Source organism: Stenella coeruleoalba (genome assembly GCF_951394435.1).
Source record: "Stenella coeruleoalba genome assembly, chromosome: 16".
NCBI lineage: Eukaryota > Metazoa > Chordata > Mammalia > Artiodactyla > Delphinidae > Stenella > Stenella coeruleoalba.
In genome coordinates this window covers 11,542,389-11,563,771 of record NC_137162.1, presented here as the reverse complement: position 1 = coordinate 11,563,771, position 21,383 = coordinate 11,542,389, and positions in this window count along the sequence as shown.

The window sequence follows — 21,383 nt, the reverse complement described above, 5'->3', positions numbered from 1 at the left end:
CCGCCCTGTGGCACGTGGGATATTCCCGGACCAGGGCACGAACCCATGTCCCCTGCATCGGCAGGCGGACTCCCAACCACTGCGCCGTCAGGGAAGCCCTGAACATTACTATTTATTTCCCAACTCATCTGCTAAAACCAGTGTTTAAGTGAGCTGTATCAAAACAGCCAGAATATAACCAACTCCATCGTTTTTTTTCCCTTTGGCTGCGCTGCGTGGCTTGTGGGATCTTAGTTCCCTGACCAGGGATTGAACCCGGGTCACCTGTAGTGAAAGCACTGAGTCCTAACCATTGGACCACCAGAGAATTCCAGCCAACTTCATCTCTGAAGCTCTTTATTAGAGCCGGGTGCTGATAAAGTCCAACGGGAAGCAATCACATACAGCAGTCAAATGTTACCAGGCAGTGACTTAGCAAGTCTGTGAGGCATTTGACATGACATATTATACATCGAACCCAAGCTGCTAAAGGCCTGATAGAATGACATGGTGGATTAAGACAGAGCACAAAGTCTTTGTGGCTCCTCCCTTACTAGGAAGCATGATCAGCGGGGCAGCTGAGAAGAGACCCACTCTGACCTGGGGAGCACATGCAGGTCAGATGCATCAGTGCCAATGACACTGGGCTCATGGGCTCTGTTTGAGGATGATCTCACCACCCACCTCTTCTGAGACCTTGCTTTATCCATTATCTCAGCTCTCTCGAGTGTCCAACTTCTCTCTCTCTCTCTTGATTTTCCCATCAGCATTAAAATACCCTTAAGTCATTCTCATCACTCTATCTAGTTAGTGCCCCATCTCTCTCCTCCCTTGCAAAACCAAGGTTCTGGAGGGAGTTGTCTACACTCACCACCTCTACTTCCTCACTTCCTGTTTTGCTCAAGTTCCTCTGGAATAGAGACACTTCTGGCTGGTACAAGGGAGCTGCCTCTTGCAGGAACACACTAGAAACCATGTGCAAATCTAGACATAAGACACTGAAACAAAGCTGGTCCCATAGAAACTTGGAATAAGAATTGCAAGCCCATCAGGATCAGATGTTCCTCATCTTTCCTCCCTTCCCCTCCACTCTTCTCCCTTCCCCTTTCCTCCTCTCCTCTCTCTCTGTTTCTCTCTGACCATCTCTTCTATTCTCCCCTCTCTCTACTTCTCACCTAGCACCATCCCATAATGACCACTCCAGCTCCAGTCAACCTCAGAATCTTTAACCCAGCTCCCACTGTCAACAGACAGATGCCCAAGAGAGATGGAACCTAATTAGCCTGGTAATTTCCTCAATAGAGGAGACGAGTCAGGTCTCTGACCTCATATTACAGGATGTGGCTATTTAGGGCCAAAGGATCATGCACGGGGCAGCCTCCCTTATAAGGGGCTGCGGAGGGGGAGAGCAGGCCATTAGAAGCATCTTTGTTTTCCTCCCATTCACTCTTCAACCCAAGGCAATTGGCTTATGTGCTCAGCAGTCCAGAAGCTGCTCTCACCAAGGTCATAAACAAGGTCTTCGTGGTTGAATCCAATGGCTAGTATTCATTTCTTTCTGTCTATGAACATTCCGTGGCTTTTAAAACTGTTGACCCTTTTCCTGTTCCTTTGCATACAACTTCCATGACATTGACACTCCTTAATTCTCCCCCTACCTTTCTGGCTGCTTTCTTCCAGCCTGTCTTGTGGGCTCCTCTTTCTCTAGCTCTCCTTTCTTTTTTTTTTCTTTTTATTTATTTATTTTTGGCTGCGTTGGGTCTTTGTTGCTGCACATGGGCTTTCTCTAGCTGTGGCGAGTGGGGGCTACTCTTCATTGAGGTGCGCGGGCTTCTCATTGCAGTGGCCTCTCTTGTTGTGGAGCAGGGGCTTTAGGCGCTCAGGCTTCAGTAGTTGTGGCTCAAGGGCTCTAGAGTGCAGGTTCAGTACTTGTGGCGCACAGGCTTAGTTGCTCCGCGGCATGTGGGTTCTTCCCGGACCAGGGCTCGAACCCGTGTCCCCTGCATTGGCAGGCGGATTCTTAATCACTGTGCCAGCAGGGAAGCCCTAGCTCTCCTTTCAAAGTCAGCCTTCTTCTGTGCTCAGATTTCCTTTCTTCTCCAGAGTCCTTTCTTCCTGCTGGTCCCTCTACAGGCACCCACACGGCCTTAATCACCTGCTCTATACTAATAACTTTCTCTACCTGCCTGACCTCCTCCCAGACCTCTTAACCAACTGGACAGCTCCACCTACGTGCCCCACAGGTACCTCAAAGTCATTGTGTGTACATTTGAACTCACCACCTTCTCCCTCAAACTTTTTCCTCCCTGGATGTTTTCTTTCCTTTTTCTTTTTTTCCTATTTATTTGGCTGTGCCAGGTCTTAGTTGTGTGTTCAGGATCTTTAGTTGCAGCACACAGGATCTAGTTCCCTGACCAGGGATCAAACCCGGGCCCCTGCATTGGGAGCACAGTCTTAACCACTGGACCACCAGGGAAGTCCCTCCCTGGATGTTTTCTACTTCAGAAGATGTCACCACCCCCTTGCTCAAGCCAAGAACTGGGCCTCATAATTTATGCCTCTCTTTCCATCACTCTCCACACCCAACCAAATACCAAAAAAGAACAGACAGTAATTCCTTAATATATCAAATACCTGGTGCTCCACCTTCTAAGTGTCTCTTCGTTTTTTTTCTTTTTCCTTCCCACCATCACCATTACTCCTAGGGTCATTCAAACAGCCTCTAAACCGGGCTCTCCACCTTCAGTTTTCCAACCACTCCAATCCAGTTACCCCACTATAGCCAGAGTAGTCTTTTTCCTTTTTAAAAGAAATATGGTTTTACTACTTTTATATATATACAAAAACTCAAACCACTATGAAAAATGGAGTCAGGCCTGCTTTACTATAAATATGTACTTTTATTACTTTTAACCTTTTTGCAGAATTTTGAATGTACATTAAAGAAGACAGAATACTATAATGTTCCTGTGTTCCTATTCCCCCAGCCCTAAAAACCATCAACCCAGACCAGACCTGTTGTATCCCTATCCCAACCTGCTCCCCACTCACATAATATTTTGAAGCAAATCCCATATGTCCTATGATTTCATTCATAAATATTTCAGTATGGATTTCTAAAAGGTAAAGACTTTTAAAATACCATTATCACGCTTTAAAATAATTAACAGTATAACTCCTTTTGCATCCCCATCGTGTCATTTAACTAGATCCTCAGTCTTCTGTATTTGCTATATATTGGTAGTTGGACTTAGGAGATATTTTAGTCAGGTCGGGCTGCCATAACAAAATACCATAGGTTAGTTGGCTTAAACAAGAGAAATCTATTTCTCTAGTTCTGGAAGCTGGGAAGCCCAGGATTAGGGTGCCAGCATTGCTGAGTTCTATGAAGGCTCTATTCCTGGCTTGCAGACAACTGCCTTCGTGCTATGTCCTCACATGGTAGAGAGAGAGCTCTATCTCTCGTCCTCTTCTTATAAGAATATTAATTCCATCATGGGGACCCCACCCTCATGGCCTCACTTAAAACTTAATGGGCCCACCTCCAAATACCATCACATTGAGAGTTATGGTTTCAACATATACATTTTGGGGTAGGGGGGGTAAGGGGGACACAAACATTCAGCCCATAACAGAGAGTATCGTATTTTATTAGCAGTATCATTGCATCACACTCTTAATATTCGGGTCTTAAGGTTAATTGGTTTTCCTTAGCATCAATAGTTTGAATTTCCTAGACAAGTAGATGTTTCTAAATCTGATTCTGAGGACTTCCCTGGTGGTCCAGTGGGTAAGACTCTGCACTCCCAATGCAGGGGGCCTGGGTTCAATCCCTGGTCAGGGAACTAGATCCCACACGCTGCAGCGAAGACCTAGCACAGCCAAAATAAATAAATAAATACTTTATCAATCAATCAATCAATCTGATTATGTCCTCCCCTACTTAAAATCCTTCAGCAATGCTCCCATTTTCCTCAGGCTAAAGGCCAAAGGAGTGATCATGTGATTATTCTCTGGCCATTACAGTTGGCTAAGGGGTGAATATGTGACCCAAGCTAGACCAATGAGAACGCTTTATCAGCTTTTTCTGCCAGAGCTGCTGGGACTCTCTTTTGCTGTCCACTGACCCTAGGTGAGGCTCAGAGAAATTCCTCTGGAACGTCTCTTGTTTCCATGAAGGGACCTCTGCTAGCACCTGGTTCTTAACCCTGGCTGCACAATCAGAGAGATGTTTTAAAAATACACTAGCCCATGAAAGAAGCCAGACACTAAAGACCACATATTGTATGATTCCATTTTATGAAACGTCAAGCAAATCCATAGAGAGAGAAAGTAAATTGGTGGTTGTCAGGGGATAGAGATAAGGAGGAACGGGCAGTGACTGCTAATGGATCTGAGGTTTCTTTCTGGGATGATGAAAATGTTCTGGAATTAGATGGCAATCATAGATGCACAACTTTGTGAATATACTAAAACCACTGAGTTTTACACTTTTAAAGGTGCGTTTTATGGTATATGAAGTATTTCTCAAAGAAGCAATCCACGAGTCCAGATGCCCCCCCAAGGCATGGACAATTTTGGAAAGCTCCCCAGGTTATTCTAACGAGTAGCAAGGCTTTCCATCCACTCTTAGACTAACACACCTGCTCCCTCCCTTCCCCACTCCCTCCTCTCCAGGAGAAGTAGAGAAGCTAGGGAGAGAGCTTTTAGCATGCCTGCTTGACTTGTGTCTCTGTCTCTCTCCCTTTCTCTTTCTCTTCCCTCTCTCAGATCAGTTCCCCTGGGAAGATATCAAGAAGCCCAGCTATGGCCATAGTCTCTGTTACGGACTGAATTGTGTTTCCCCCCATTTAAATGTTGGAATCCTAACACCCGGTGTGAATTTCTTTGGGCATAGGGCCTTTAAAGAGGTAACCAAAGTAAAATGAGGTCGTAAGGTGGGGCCCTGTCCTCATCAGAAGAAGAAGACACACCAGGGATGAGCTCACACAGAGCAAAGGCCATATGAGGAAAGAGAGAGAGTCTCAGGAGAAAGCAAAACTGCCGACACCTTGATCTTGGACTTCCAGCCTCCAGAACCGTAAAAAAATAAACTCCTGCTGTTTAAGCCACGAGTCTATAGTATTTTGTTATTGCAGCGCTAGCTGACTAATACAGTCTCCAGTCCAGCTGTTCTGGTGGTAGAGCACGAGGTAGGCAATCATATCTGTACATAATGATAATTTTGTCTTACCTTTTCTAAGTGTTATGCCTCTTATTTTTAAAAATTGTGTTATTGTGGTGTCTAGAACTTCCAGGAAAAATGCTGAATAATATCTGGAATAACAGACTTCCTTGTCCTGTCCCTTGACTTAATGCCTCTAGTATTTCACAGATAATATGATGTTTTCTTTTCATTTCTGATTGCTGAGTCAGGTTGCTATAACAAAGTATCACAGACGGGGTAGCTTATAATCAACGGATATTTATTTCTCACAGCCCTGGAGGCTGGAAGGCCGGGTGCCAGCATGTCGGTGTGATGGCTCTCTTCTGGGTCACAGACCTCTCGCTGTATTGTTATGTGACACAAGGGGTTAGAGACCTCTCTGGGGCCTAAGAGCACTAATCCCATTCATGAGGACTCCATCCTCATGACTTAAGCACCTCCCAAAGGCCTCACCTACTAATGTCATCACCTTTGGAGGTTAGGATTTCCACATATGAATTTGGGGAGGTTACAAATATTCACACCACAGCAGACAATTTTCTTCAAGTTAATCCAGCTTGACAAACCACCTTGTTCCCACCCAGCTGTCCAGACACTTCTGGGGTTTCCTCTACACACTCACTAGGCTATAAACAAAATGAACTACAGACTATTTCTTGGACTTGCCATTCTCTCTTGTGGCTCCGTGCCTTTGTACAACCTCTTCTTCATCCCAGGAACACCCTTCCCAACCTTCAAATGTCTGGCAGCTTAAAGAGAACCAGATAAAATTTTAATTCCTCTTTAGGCCCAGGACATAGGGAATAAGATTTCTCCTTCTCTTCCCATTTGGGAGAATATCAGAGGAAGCATTCCTATCACCCTTGCTCTCTCCTAGGGCAGAGGTGGACAGTCTGATTGCACCACTCTCAGCAGTGGGTGGGGTGAGTGATCTTAAAGGCAGGGCCCAAGCTGCACCCTTCTTTCACTTCCTGAGTTCACACATGATGCTGACCACATATGTGTGGTTAGCGCCCCTTGACAGGGCCACCCTCCTCGGGGTGGACCAGGGAAGCAGGGATCTGTCTTTCTCTCTTTTCCAACATCTCCACTGTGACTGAATGGGTAGATCCCATGACCCTTGCCCTGGGGTCCTGCTATCTTCAGCTCAGCAGAGAGAGAGGAGGACTACGTCTCCCTTAGGCCTAGGTTTAAGCATGTTCACGTCAGCTTTTATCGGAGCTTTGCATGAAGTTTGGTTTTCTATTTCCCATTTAGCTGGAGATCCTCGGACATGTCTTTAGCTGGTGTATATCCTGGAGTACGGGGAAGGTGAGAGACTCTCACGCAGTGCTCTCATCAGATGTTTGCCAGGTAAATAAGGGGATTGATTTATGTACCCAGCCTTTCCCTCCTCTGGTAATAGCTACCGTTTACTGAGTACCTTCCAGGAGCCAGGCCCTTACATGATCTCACTGCATTGTGCCAACGACTCTATCAAATATGTATCATTATTTCCATTTTATAAAAGAAGATATCCTATATACCACTACCATATTAACTCTCCTGGAGAAAATCTCTGCTTTAAAAAATCGACCCCCATTCCTTACAAAATCCAGCCCCAGTGTCATCAGTCTTCACTTCGGCTGACTCCTTGGGAGCTCAGAACCCACCACACCGCTGTGTTGGCCGTTGTGTTACTGATCTTGCTGAAACATGCACTCTCCTCCCTAGTTCCTTCATTCATTCAATCACACATATTTATTGAGCACCTACTATGTGCTGGGTACTGAATCAGGTGCTGGGACATGGCGGGTGATGAAGATAGACAGGGTCCTTGCCCCCAGGGGGCTTTCCTGTACCAGGTCAAGACTTGAACAAGCCCAGTGAGTGTTGTAGAGGAGAACTGAGGGCTGAGTGGGTGTGAGACAGAGAGACGTAATCTAATTTGGGGAGCCAGGGAAGGCTTTTGTGAAGAAGTGATGGATTTAAGCCTACATTTCTGTGTGCTTGCTCAGGCCGCCCCTTGGGCTGGAACACCCTTCCTGCTGGTTTTCTCTGATCTCCTTTCATTATTCAATATCCATGTCCATTGAAATCTCCAGAAGTCTGTCCTTGATCTTTTTGTTAAAATATGAAGTAAGAAGATGATAAGAAGTGCAAAAAAAAAAAACTTTAGAAATAATTTCATCATAGAAGTAGAGACTGTTCATTGTCTTCCAGTATCTCTTCTCCTCTTCTCTTTGGTAATAGAAACCTAAATTTTAGCTGAAGACTATTTCCCCACCTCCTTTGCAGCTACGCTTGGCTGTGGGCTGTAAGTGGAAGGGGCAGGTGCTACTAATAGATGTGCCCTTAAAAGGAGGAACGAGCTCCTTTTATTCTCCTTCCCATCCTATTGCTCAGTGGACATGAAGGCTGGATATCCATCTTGGACCGTGATAATGGGACCACCTCCTCAGGATGGGAGAAAAGAAGCTGCAAGTAGCCTGTGTCCCAGGTGCCTGGAGAAACACTGTTTCCTGTGGCTGCCATAACAAATTACTACTAAGTGTGTGGCTTAAAACAACAGAAATTTATTCTCTAACAGTTCTGGAGGTTAGACGTCCAAAATCAAGGTGTTCGTAGGGCCAGGCTCCCTCTGAAGTCTCTAGGGAAGAACGCTTCCATGTTTCTTCCACCTTCTAGTGGCCTCAGCTGCTCCTTGGCTTGTGGCAGCATCCCACCTGTCTCTGCTTCAGTGTTCACATAGCCTTCTCCTCTGTGTGTCTCTCTGTCTTCTCTTCTTATAAAGACACCAGTCATTGGATTTAGGGCCCACCCTAAATTGAGGATGATTTCGTCTTGATATCAACATAATTACATCCACAAGGACCCTATTTACAAATAAGGTCACATTCTGAGGTTCCATGTGGACATGAATTTGGGGGAGACACTCTTCCACCCACTATACCCACTATCCATCTCCAGAACTTTTTTCATCTTCCCAAACTGAAACTCCATACCCGTTAAACAGTAACTCCCCATTCCCCCTCTCCCCAACCCGTGACAACCACCATTCTATTTCCTGTCTCCCTAAATTTGACTCTTCTAGGTACTTCATATACGTGAAATCATACAATATTTGTCCTTTTGTGACTGACTTATTTCACTTTTCAGGATGTCTTTGAGTAGGCAGCATCACTCTTAACTGCTTCAGCCTAAAAGTGACACGTGTCGCAGTCCATTGGCTAGATTTAGTTACATGACCCCAGAGGAACTACAAGCAAGGCTGGGAAATGTAGAGGAGGACATGGAATATTTGGTGAGTACTAGGTTCCATGACATACACCCGTGTCACGTGACAAATTCTCTTTTTACTTAAGCTAGCTTGAGCTGGTTGCTGTTACAACCAGGGAATTCAAATCATACCCATTCTGTACATGCATCTCAATATCTGGTGAATGAGGAAGCTCAAAACTGGGGACTCTGGGGTTTCCCTGGTGGCTCAGTGGTTGAGAGTCCACCTGCCGATGCAGGGGACACGGTTTTGTGCCCTGGTCCGGGATGATCCCACATGCCGCGGAGCGGCTGGGCCCGTGGGCCATGGCCGCTGAGCCTGTGCGTCCGGAGCCTGTGCTCCGCAACGGGAGAGGCCACAACAGTGAGAAGCACGCATACTGCAAAAAAAACAAAAAACAAAAAACTGGGAACTCTGTAAACAACAAGGTCCTACTGTACAGCACAGGGAACTGTATATTCAATATGCTATGATAAACCATAATAAAAAGAATATATGTATGTATAACTGAATAATTTTGCTGTTCAGCAGAAATTAACACAACATTGTAAATCAACTATACCTCAGTAAAATTTTAAAAAATTTTTAAAACTGGGGACTCTGTTACTAGCTGGTAATATTTTTGTGCTGCTATTCAAAATCAGAAGTATAGGTTGTTGATGTTAAAGAACCCTGAGTCCAGAGTTAAGGTAATCTTCTAGTTTGACTTTCTGTAGACACGTACCCATTCGACCAGCATTTATTAGACAAAGTGCATTGAGCACTTATGACGGATGCATCAAGAACCATGAGGACTGTGGTGACACCACACCGAATAAAATTTGGCTCTATTCTAGTTAATGGAAAATATTGTCTTTCCTCTGTTGATTATAATTACTTGCTTGACCTATGACCCACATGTTTTATTATTAGACGGTTCTCTTGATGGAAATTTATGAGTATACCATGAGTATATTTTTGAGTTGTGTAATTTCACTTCCTTTTTCTTTCTCAACACTTTTACTATTGATAATACTGTATCAAAATTTCCCCTTTTTTCTTTTCTTCTTTTCTTTGTATATGTGCTGCCGAAGCAAGCACTCTTCTTTTCTTTGTATTTCTCTTTTTTGTGAAGTTAAATAACAACAATGCCACATTTCATAAACTTTTATGAAATCTTCTGCCATCTAACCGGGAATGACTTCTCAAAACTTTTAAGCAATGGAATAACTTTTCTAAATCTGTACTTGATGACCCAGAGCCTATGATTTGACATTACTGCACAGTGTAAGAGATCAGCATGGCAGTGATATGTAAATTTCTTATATGAATGTAGAATTAGGTACAAAGAAGGAATCAGTGATGTGTTGAGGTGATCAAGACACCTGGGTTCTAGTCCTGGGTCTGCCCACAAATTAACTGCATCACTTTGGGCAAATTCCTTAAATTCCCTAGACTTTGGCCCTTCATCTGTAAAATAAAGCTGTTAAACTAACTGGAAGTCCCTTTTCCCCTTAAATTTCTATGCTTTTATGATTCTAGAGAGAGCCATAGGAAGAGAGAGTGAAACAGCTGGGACAATTAGGAAACTGTTTGGAGAAAGAAAAAAGATAATGAGGGGAAAGGAAAATTCCAAGGACAAAGAAGCAATATAAAATAATTCAGAACAGCAGAAAGCAAAGGAGTAAAGTAAAACAAGGTGAAAAGGAGGAAATAGAAGCTTAAATTTTTTTTGGAATTGCAAAAGATAAATCATGTGAAGTTTTAAGCCAAAGAGGAAGAAGAAATCTATTTATATTTCTCTTCCATTAAGACAAATCCTTCAGAAGTTACTATGAATTGCCTCTCTAGGGTTTAGCAATTCTAAAGAAAAAAAAAAAAGAGCTGGACTTCCCTGGTGGCGCAGTGGTTAAGAATCCTCCTGCCAATGCAGGGGACATGGGTTTGAGCTCTGGTCTGGGAAGATCCCACATGCCGCGGAGCAACTAAGCCCGTGCGCCTCAACTACTGAGCCTGCGCTCTAGAGCCTGCGAGCCACAACTACTGAAGCCTGCATGCCTAGAGCCCGTGCTCTGCAACAAGAGAAGCCACTGCAATGAGAAGCCCTCACAGCAACAAAGGGTAGCCCCTGCTTGCTGCAACTAGAGAAAGCCCATACGCAGCAACGAAAACCCAATGCAGCCAAAAATAATAAATTAAATAAATAAATTTAGTTTTTAAAAAAAGAGCTGATATCTAGCAGTGACTTTGAGCTATCAGCTTGTTAATACTAGCGCATTGTCATTATTGAGTGAATAAATGCTTTTTAAGGAGAAGGTAGACAGAGAATGTTGTGGGCTAAAGTGAGACAAAGTGGGGTCACCCATGAATGAACCATTCAACTTTGTTGGTTCTCCTCCAGCCTAAGAAAGAGCGATTACATTTCATGACTTCCTCCAGCCTTCCAACAAAGCACAGTACAGAGGAGGAGAACAATGCTTAGCTCACAGCCACCTGACTCACATGACAATGGGGCCCTGTTGTAAGGTGTTGTATGAGTGGCTTATTCTGACTGTTGGTGGGTCAGAGGCAACACTGCACAAGCAGAAACAGCAGCCCCTAAACAAACCGTGGCTTAGTACAGAAAGAAGGAAGGAAGTGTCTATTCCTGGCTTTTCCCATCCTCTCTACTCTTCTTGCTGGTCCCAGTTGTCTTGCTCTTGTGGTCAGAAGTAGGGTGCATCTGTCCGTCCCCTTTATCCTCTTAGGGCCTCTGAGATGTTGGCAAATTCCTGTGTGCTCTGCCTCTTATCGTCCTCATCCCTAAATAGGGATGATCATGTACATCATGTTAAGTAGACTGATGGTGCCTACTACAGAGTCTCATGCAGAATGAAAGCTCAAAAATGTTAATCATTCTTATCACATGCTTTCCCTCCATGGAGAGCCTTTTTCCTTTCCAAAGAGTAGATGAATTGTTTAGAGCAGAATACCACATTTTGGAAGAAGTTTCCTCTGAAAAATGATGTTACCAGCTTTAGGGATGGGAATGTGAAATTTTTGTAATGGAAAAGTCACACAAGATATTACAGATAGAGTCTATGGGACAATAAGTTTTAAGTCATAGAATCATGAATCTTGGAGATGGAAAGAACTCCTAGAGAGCTTATTCAGAAAGGGATTCTGGGCTATTGCACCAGTAAACACGTTGTTATTCTCCCTTTTTGCCTGGAGAGTCATGGCTTTTGGTGGTTTTGAGAATATTTACCCTAGGTAAGGATATTGCTAATATCCTGTTCTTAAAATGACCATTGTGGATTGAATTGTATCCCCCCAAAAGATATGTTTATATCCTTACCCCTGGTATGTGTGGATGTGACCTTGTTTGGAAATAGGGTCCTTGTAGGTGTGATTGAGTTAAGATGAGGTCATACTGGAGCTCTAATCCAATGGCTGGTGTCTTCATAAGAAGAAAAAAATTTGCACACAGACATACAGACCCATAGGGAGAACACCACGTGACAATAGAGGCAGAGATTGCAGTGACGCATCTACAACCTGAGGAACACCAAGGGTTGCCGGCCAGCACCAGGAGCTGAAAGAGGCAAGGGAAGATTCTCCTGTAGAGCTTTCAGAGAGAGCATGGCCCTGCCAACACTTTGATTTTGGACTTCTAGCCTTCAGAACTGTGAGAGGATAGATTTCTGTTGTTTTAAGCCACTCAGTGTGTGGTAATTTGTTACAACAACTGCAGGAAACTAACACATTGACCAAATAACATCTCTTTGTCCCCTGTCTTATCTGTAGAATAGAACTAATTCTTGCTCTCAATAGCTTTGAAATTTCTGATGGAGATAATTATCAATACACAGTATTTTATATTAAAATAATATACATTTGGACTGGGGAAGCTTTCTGATGGCTGAGTTGGTAAGCTCCTAGGAGAAAGAGAGACACTCTCTCTACAAGTCCTCTTCTGTGCTGATCCATCCAGGGCAGGAGATCCTGTTGGGAGAAGCCAGGCCCCACCAAAACCATCTGTGAGCGCTACTGATATTTACTCCCTGCTACCTCAAAATAAAAATACGTCTTTTAAGTATTTTGAGCTCTATAGAGGCTGCTGTGGAAAATTAGAGGTAGCAGTAGCTTCCTTTGCCTCGTTTTTTTTTTTAAACTGAATTTCCCTTCCTCAGAGCTTATTATTCATATCTTTTCCCTCAGGACATCTTCTCCTTGGTACCTGATGATAAATAATTCTTGTTCTGATGTCACTGGTGATTCCACACCTGAGCAAGGTATTATTTTTCCATTCTATCAGGAACTCAGCTATTTATTTCCATTCGTTCATAGACTTGTAACCCAGAAGGATATTTTGGTTGAATATATTCCCTTACATGTAAGGTTGTAAAAATGAATTAAATGGAATACATCCCTAGCACTGTGGGGGTTTTTTTCCTTTTATATGTGAAACCCTGTTTTAATAGGTAAACCCTGTTGACTTCATGCTTTTTTTTTTTACATCTCTCACTGCTACAGTGAATCACATAGAACCTGCAACTGCCACTAAGCAGATGACTGGAAAAGGATCTGTTGCTTAATTACATCTTCATTAGTGATAAGCTCTCTGGTCTCATACTTTCTAACTCCAAAACAGGTTTTGTCTTGGCTGTTGAAAGAGAAATCCTCTGTCCTGGTGTTGGGAATATTTTTCTGTGCTTACTTTCTGGCTTCAGCGTTCATCTTCCTCTAGGGCATTGCTAATATTCTTTTTCTTCAAGCCCTAAAGAGAAATATGAATAGTTATTTGGTTTTATTTTTTTCTCCGAACACAATCCTTTGGCTCTCATTGTGCCTCTGAAATGTAGGCTTTTTCTTTTGCCCATCATTCACCTTTTTTCGTGTGCTTTAAGAAGACACTTTCTCACATTAGGGGTTGGTTATAATTGAGGTTTTTATGATTTAAAAAAAGTAATTATTCTCAGTCATCTTGCTAATTCACACTCTTGGTGCTATTTTTAGCATACAGCAAACCTGTTGTTTTAGATTAATTAATAATGGAACTGAATTTCTCAACTCTGGTTTTTTCCATTTTCTCAGTTAATGGAATACTTGTAATATGTCTCTATAATCATCATTTTTAATAGGTACTTTCATTTATCCAATAACTTTACAGAACATATCACTCATGGGTAAATTGTAAGTATCTGGTTTATATGTGTCTATATTATTTCATATATTTCACATTATACTTAGAGAAAAGATTCCACATCTTGTAGGGTGACTGGATGGATGGACCCCAAGAATGGGTAGGGGCTGATGGGAAGAAGAGAGAAGAGTAGGTAAGCTGACGATGAGCTCTTTGGCTGGTGTTTTTGCCTGAATTGTGTTCCCGCCAAATTCTTATGTTGAAGTCCTCAGACTGACTGTATTTAGAAATAGGGCCTTTAAAGAGGTAGCCAAGGTAAAAATGAGGTCATCTGGGTGGGCCCTAATCCCATGTGAGTGGTGGTGTCCTTATAAGAAGAGATTAAGACATATACAGCACACAACAGAGAGAGAATCACGTGAGGACACAGCAAGAAGGTGGCCAATTGCCAACCAAGGAGAGAGACCTCAGAAGAAATGAACCCTGACGACACTTTGATCTTGGACTTCCAGCCTCCATAACTGTGAGGAAACAAATTTCTGTTGTTTAAGCCACTTAGTCTGTGGTACTTTGTTATGGCAGCCTGAGCTGCTAATACAGCTTGGTACCAGCTTCAAGTCCTTCCCTCTAGCGGAGGTCAGCTTGAAGGGCAGTGGGAGGGGCTTGAAGGAGAAGGACGGGTGGCAGAGCTGTCAATTTGGAGATCTGCTTGGTACAACTCTGAAAGCTCTAAGTATGTCATCATATGTAGGCTGGCTTGCAGAAATGGGGCCCTTCTTGAGTGTAGGGAAGGGGAAGCAGTGCAAGTAAGAACAACGCATACTCAATATACAAACACACACTCCTGGATTTGGGGGGTGCTGGGGAATGGCTGCAAATATTCACACTTTAATAATTTGGTTGCTGTCATACTCGAGTCCCTGGTGAATGATGGTTTACTTTCCTTAGGAGTAAATAAATCTGGACTTTCTAGAAACAGAAGGAAGCAATACAATTAATTTGCGCAGGCTTCTATTCCTCTGTATGGCTTTTTGTTTCTGAGTGACATGAGGAACTGGTGTATTAAAAAGGGCAGTAAAAGAAAATCAAGCCATCCAAAGAGCCATCCACCTGTAAATCTCCCTTGGGCAAGCGCACTTGGTTGAATAGTATCCATCTCGCCCCCGCAAATTCACACCCATGAGGAACCTGTGAATGTGACCTTATTTGGCAATAGAGTTTTGGCAGATATAATTCGTTGTTAAGGTGATGTCATACTGAGTTACAGTGGGTCCTAAATCCAATATGACTGGAGTCCTTATAAGAAGAGAAGAACCGAAAGAGACACGCAGAAGCAGAGGGGGAAAAGGCCATGTGACAGAGGCGGCAGAGACTGGAGTAATTCAGCTGCAAGCCAAGAAATTCCAAGAGTTGCCAGAAGTCACCAGAAGCTACACAGAGGCAAGAAAGGATCCACCCCTAAGCCTTCAGATGTGTGTAGACCTGCCAGCACCTTGATTTTGGACTTCTAGCATCAGGAGAGAGCGATTTCTGTTGTTTTAAACCACCTAGTTTGTGGGGCCTGGTTACAGCAGCCCCAGGAAACAGATATAGAAAATGAGCAGGGCAGAGACAAGCACAGTGCTTGACAAGTGCTGGATGGCTTGTAAGTGTCATACAGTAGCTACAGGTCCCAATGAGAGATTTCAAACCTGTGGTGAGTATTACATAAGTGGGAAAGTGTCTAGCAGAGACCCTCAGAAATAGCTCCCCCCTTCCTTTCAACACATGTATTGTAAATGGAAACTGCCAATTGAAGTTCCATGAGGACATCTTGAGGGTATCCATTGTCTCAAAAAAGATAACACATGTAAAGAGCTTTAAAACCAGAATGCCTCATAAGCGGGGAGGTGATTAGTGCAGCTCCAGTGTAAAAAAATCTTCTCTACTCTTATATAGAATAGCTGCTTTGGGACATAAAGTCAGCTAACTTTTGAGAGAAATCTTTCCCTTTATGAGAAGAATGATCGTTTAGCAAAAGGTACAGAAAGGGGAGTATTGGAACTGCAGTGTTTTCTTACATCTTTCAGATGTAAACTTGAAATATGAAGCTCTGGTTTTAACGTTTAGTGTATGGTATGCTTGTCTTTTCTGCCAAAAGCAATCGTGTGAAGATGAGCGAGGTGTATATCTGAAGCTGATTGGGAATGAAATAGCATGGTTCCTAGGTAGGGAATTAGAGACAGGCTAGGCAGTGTGGTGGGAATCATACTGGATTAGAAATTCCTCACAGCTGGTTTCTATGAGGCCTGATGTCAATAATGTGCTGCCTGATCCTATGACAATTTGCTCCAGCTTGTGGAGTCTTCATGAGGCTAGATGATTGCCGGAGTCCTCTGCCGTTCCGCCACTGAGTGGGAGGGGTACGGCCCCTGCAGTGGGTTGAATAGTGTCCCCCCAAAAAGATAAGTCCAAGTCCTAACACTCAGTACCTGCGAATATGACCGTATTTAGAAATAGGGTCTTTGCAGATGTAATTAATTTTTTAGGTTGATTTTTATTTTATTTTATTTTAAAAAATTTTATTGGAGTATAGTTGATTCAGTTACAGAAGAGTGATTCAGTTATACATATACATATAGTCATTCTTTTTCAGATTCTTTTCTCATATAGGTTATCACAGAATATTTCGTAGAGTTCCCTGTGCTATACGGTAGGTTCTTGTTGGTTAACTAATATATAGTAGTGTGTGTATGTTAATCCCAAACTCCTGATTTATGCGCCCCCACCTTTCCCTTTTAGTAGCCATAAGTTTGTTTGGTTTTTTGGGGGTTTTTTTTGCGGTACGCGGGCCTCTCACTGCTGTGGCCTCTCCCGTTGTGGAGCACAGGCTCCGGACGCGCAGGCTCAATGGCCATGGCTCACGGGCCCAGCCGCTCCACAGCATGTGGGATCCTCCCGGACCGGGGCACGAACCAGCGTCCCCTGCATTGGCAGGCGGACTCTCAACAGCTGCGCCACCAGGGAAGCCCTTTGTTTTTGATATCTGCAGATGTAATTAATTTAAAGATCTCTGGATAGGGTGGTCCTTAAATCCAATGACAGGTGTCCTTATGAGAGACAGAAAAGGAAAAGATACACAGAGATACAGGGGAGAAGGCCATGTGAAGATCCACATGAAGACAGAGGCAGAGATTGGAGTTCTGCAGCTACAAGCCAAGGAATGCCAAGGATCATGGAATCTACCAGAAAGTAGGAGAGAGACATGGAAGGGATTCTCCCTCAGAGCCTCCAGAAGGAAACAATCCTGCCAACGCCTTGATTGTGAACTTCTGGCCTCCAGAATGGTGACAGAATAAATTTCTGTTGTTTTAAGCTACCGAGTTTGTGGTAGTTGGTATGGCAACCCTAGGAAACAAATACAGTCCCCTGCAGGTCAGGAGGGGTCCTGGCACAGTAGTCCTCTTCCCTGGTAACCCATGAGGAATCATTGCTGCATCTGATGACTAGAAGCCAGTGCTGCCTGTCTCTGCCAATCTTTGCCAGACCGAACACCTGCAGAATTCTAATGGAGATTGTATTAGTTTCCTATGACTTAAAACAACACGCCTTTGTTAGCTTATAGTTCTGGTGCTCAGAAGTGCAGAATCAGCCTCACTGGGTCAAAATCAAGTTGTCAGCCGGACCCTGCTCCCTCCTGGAGGCTCTGGGGCAGAATCAGCTCCTTGCCTGTGTAGCTTCTGGTGGCTTGGCATTCCTTGGCTGTGGGCATATCTCTTCCATCTTCAAGGCCAACATCTTCAAGTGTCTCTCAGCTCTGTCTTCATATCACCTTCTCCTCCGTGTGTGTAAAATCTCGCTTAGCATCCCCCTTTTTAAAATTGAGATGTAAATGACATATAACATTGTATTAGTTTTAGATGTACAACATAATGATTTGATATCAGTATATATTGTGAAATGATTAGCATGAGTTTAGTTTACATCCATCACCACACAGAGTTACAAATTTTTTTTCCTCGTGATGAGAACTTTCAAGATCTACCTCAACCTCCTTCTTGGAAGGTTACATGTGACTGCATTTGGGGCCCACCTGAGTAATCCAGGTTAAGAGCCTTAATCACATCTCAAGATATCCCATCATATTTTCAAAGATACTTTTTCCATATCAGGTAACATTTACAGGTTCCAGGGATTACGCTCTCATATCTGTTATCTGTATTCTGCTGGCTACAGGGGTCTAGACTGAGCTTTTATGGAAATGTCAGATAAGCAACCTGAAGCCGTCCAGTAGTGGGGCTGGAAGCTTTGCCTTCATCTAACTTACTCTTTTCCTCCTGCCACTCAGGGTCGTGGTGGGTGAGGCCCACCCGCTCAGTTCAGGCCTTCAGGGAGTATTCTGAATGGTTACTACCTGGCTCCTCGTTTCCATCTCCCATTTTTGAGGGTCTGTCTCCTGCCTTCCTTTAATTCCCCTTGCAGTCTGACGTCTCCCAGCCCCAATTTTGAGAATTCCAACCCTTCCAACAGGTTAGGACCTGTGCTTTATCTCCCCAAATACCTGTCCCTTCAGGCTTCATCCTGATGTGACTGAGGATGTTCCTCTGGCGGCTCTGGATCGCGTGTGGGAGCAGGTGTGGGGGAGTGAGCCAGGGCTCCTATGAACCGGGGAAGGACTGTGGTGCCTTGCTTGCTCCCAGGGATTTCCCTGACTAGGTGTGGTGTAGCCAGGTTCCTTCTGAATCCCTCAAAGATAAGCACACCTGGTACATGGAGTGCTACTTTTCTTCCAAAGACAGCCTAGTCTAATATCACATGATGAAAACACTTTCTTCCTATTTATAGTACTTTTGAATCCACTCTTGGAACATGTACAACCTTAGCATTATTGAATGAAAGAATTCTTCCTAGCTCTATTTTCACGGTAAGGGCTCCACATTAACTGGAATAGCTCTCTCTGAGTCATTTGGGATGAATGGTGCTATCCTTGAACACACTGTTTCCAGTCTCTAAATTTATCTCTTGATAGAAGTCAGTGTGTGTGTGCGTGTGTGTGTGTGTGTTCACCCAGCTATGTGAGTGTTAGTGGATTAGTGAATTAGGGGTAATAGAAAGTATATTTGAATTTAGAAAGAGGGGAGGAGCTAAAATGATACAAGAGGATGACCAAAGAGGGAAGGACAAATTAAGAGAAGACTAAGAGCAGGCCCCAAATTCTCCTGGGATGTAGAGCCCAGAACATTCTTTTATGCTAGTGTTGGGATCAAGGTTTGTGGCACCTGAAGCTTTTTTAACGTATGGCAGGTCCTCTTTAGAAAGAAGAATACAAAATAATGAATACAGAATTATGTACAGGGCTTTGGATGAAATCCAAGAGCCCTGAAGCTTAATGTAAAATAAATAAGCAACAAGGTTATATTTATGGCACAGGGAAATATAGCCATTATTTTGTAATAACTTGAAATGGAGTATTAAAACAAACAGAACTCCTGAAGCTTAAGTTTCATTAGCCTCAGGGCAAATCCTCTGTCTCTGGTTGGAAATCTGTGTGGTTAGGTCATTCAAGATGGCTGTTCTCTTGCTCCCTGTACATGCCCTGTTCGACCAGGCCCTGCTTCTCTCACATGATTATCCAATCCTCTTAATTGTAGGGCTTAATTAGTAACTGTCTACATGCTTGCCCCCTGCCCCAGCCGCTGGTTTCCCTGGTAACTGATGAACCAACCTGACATCAATCCCCCCTATAAATGGTAGCCTCCTTCTCCCCTGAGTAGCAAAGATTACTGCCTTTTACCACCCACAGTGTGGGTTCCCTCTAGGACCTTTGTTTTGGATGCGTGAGATCTCTTATCCAATAAATTGTTGATGTCTCTGTCACTGTCTCTGGGTTCTTTCTTCAGTCTCAAGGCTGAAGAAGACTGAAGGCTTTCTTCAGTCTTTGGGCTGCGGGGTGCAGCCCAAAAGGAATCAAGACTAAACATCCTTCTAGTTATATGATTAATATCTATTACTTTTATTTCCCAATGATTTGAGCTAAAACATCTGAATCATACCTATTAACATATTTCTTCTTTAATATATATTAATATATACGTATTAGGTATGTAATATATATGTTAAAAATCTATGTAATATGTTAGAAATCCATCAAATAAGCTGAGATCTAGAGGGGAAAACTACACATAAAGTACATTTAAAAAAAATTATACAATAACATTTCTTTAACACTTCATAGTTTGGGACACCCTTTCAAAGACAAGTTCATTTAATCCTGGCAATAAACTTGTGAAGAAAGTTTTCTATTTTATCTCCATTTTACATAAGGGAAACTGACCTTCGGGAGTTGGAGATTTGCCCAAGTACCTCAGGCTTAGGTAAACAGGGGAAGTGGGCGGGGACCCAGGGCTCTGTTAGCCTCTTGCTGGGAATGGGGGAGGGGGTAGGAAGAATAAGACAAGCGAGTTCATCTAAACTGCCTGCCTCCTGGCACTGATCCTTCCTACCTGTCTCTCTTCATCCCCCGCCACCCCTGGATTTCTCAGCTCCAAGCTCGACAGGCAGAACAGTAAGTAATTTGCTCCAAATAGGCCGGGTCAGCAGCAAACAAGGAACTGGCGTTGCTTTGGGGAATGCCTTCAGATCCAGTGCGTGTCCATCTCTGCTGGCAGATACCAGTTCCCCGAAGCTTGCTCTCTTTCTCTGAGCCAGATACTTGAGTTCCAATTGTGAAATCATAAGGGAAGAAAAGTCCAGATAGTAACCTGGGGCTTTTTAAATGTAAGGGCCCCAAATAAAATTGTTTACAGGCCATATTTTTTCCCATTCAAAATGAAAATAGTTTAACCAAATCCCAAGGGAGAAATAGGCTCATGCTGAAGTGATGGGATAGACTTGTTAGTGTCTGAGTGTTCCCAGCCTGTCCCCTTTTCCCCACAGCTGGAGAGCTTTCTGGCGTAGTCTTCCATTTCCTCCTCTCTCCCATCCTCCAAGGAAGGCCAGGCCTCTCCAGGGGAGATAGCCCTGAGTGGTCAGATTTCACAGCAAAGAGCTGAAAAGGGGAAAGGAAGCTGGAGAGGAGGTTGGAGAGGAGAGGTATGGGAGTATCTGTGCCATAGGATGATGATGAGCAGAAAAGAAATAGATTAAAAATAAACAACAAAACAAAAACTTACAGAGGCCTTTATAGTATTTGAGAAATACTCAAAGGACTGGAGCTTTCTCAGATATGTATGGAATGGCTCTTTTTTCAGCTTTGATGCTGCCATGGACTGAACCGCTTGGGTTGTGGCTTTATAAGCATCACCCCTACAACCTAGAATCCCTACTTGATTAAATCATAGAAGAGTGATGTGAAAAACCGTGAGAAGTGGTCCACTGCTCACAGGCAACCTCAATGCTAGTATCTCACCATTTTCGAGAAACAGCAACTATTAGAGTGATGGCCAAATTTCGAAGATGTATTTGCTACATTTGCAGCTGGTCTCTGGTTACCCATCATGGGCCTCATCATGGAGACTTTGCAAATCACACCGCATCGCTTTCTTCCCCCAACTACATAACCCCCACTCCCTATGCTCACCTGGTCAGGAGCAGCCCAGCACCCTTCCCCCAACACACACCCTTCACTGTGCTTCCTCAGGCTCTTTGAAGAATTGCTGTAAAGGGCTTCCCTGGTGGGGCAGTGGTTAAGAATCTGCCTGCCAATGCAGAGGACACTGGTTCGAGCCCTGGTCCGGGAAGATCCCACATGCCGCGGAGCAACTAAGCCCGCGAGCCACAACTGCTGAGCCTGTGAGCCACAACTACTGAGCCCGTGTGCCTAGAGCCCGTGCTCCACAGCAAGAGAAGCCACCGCA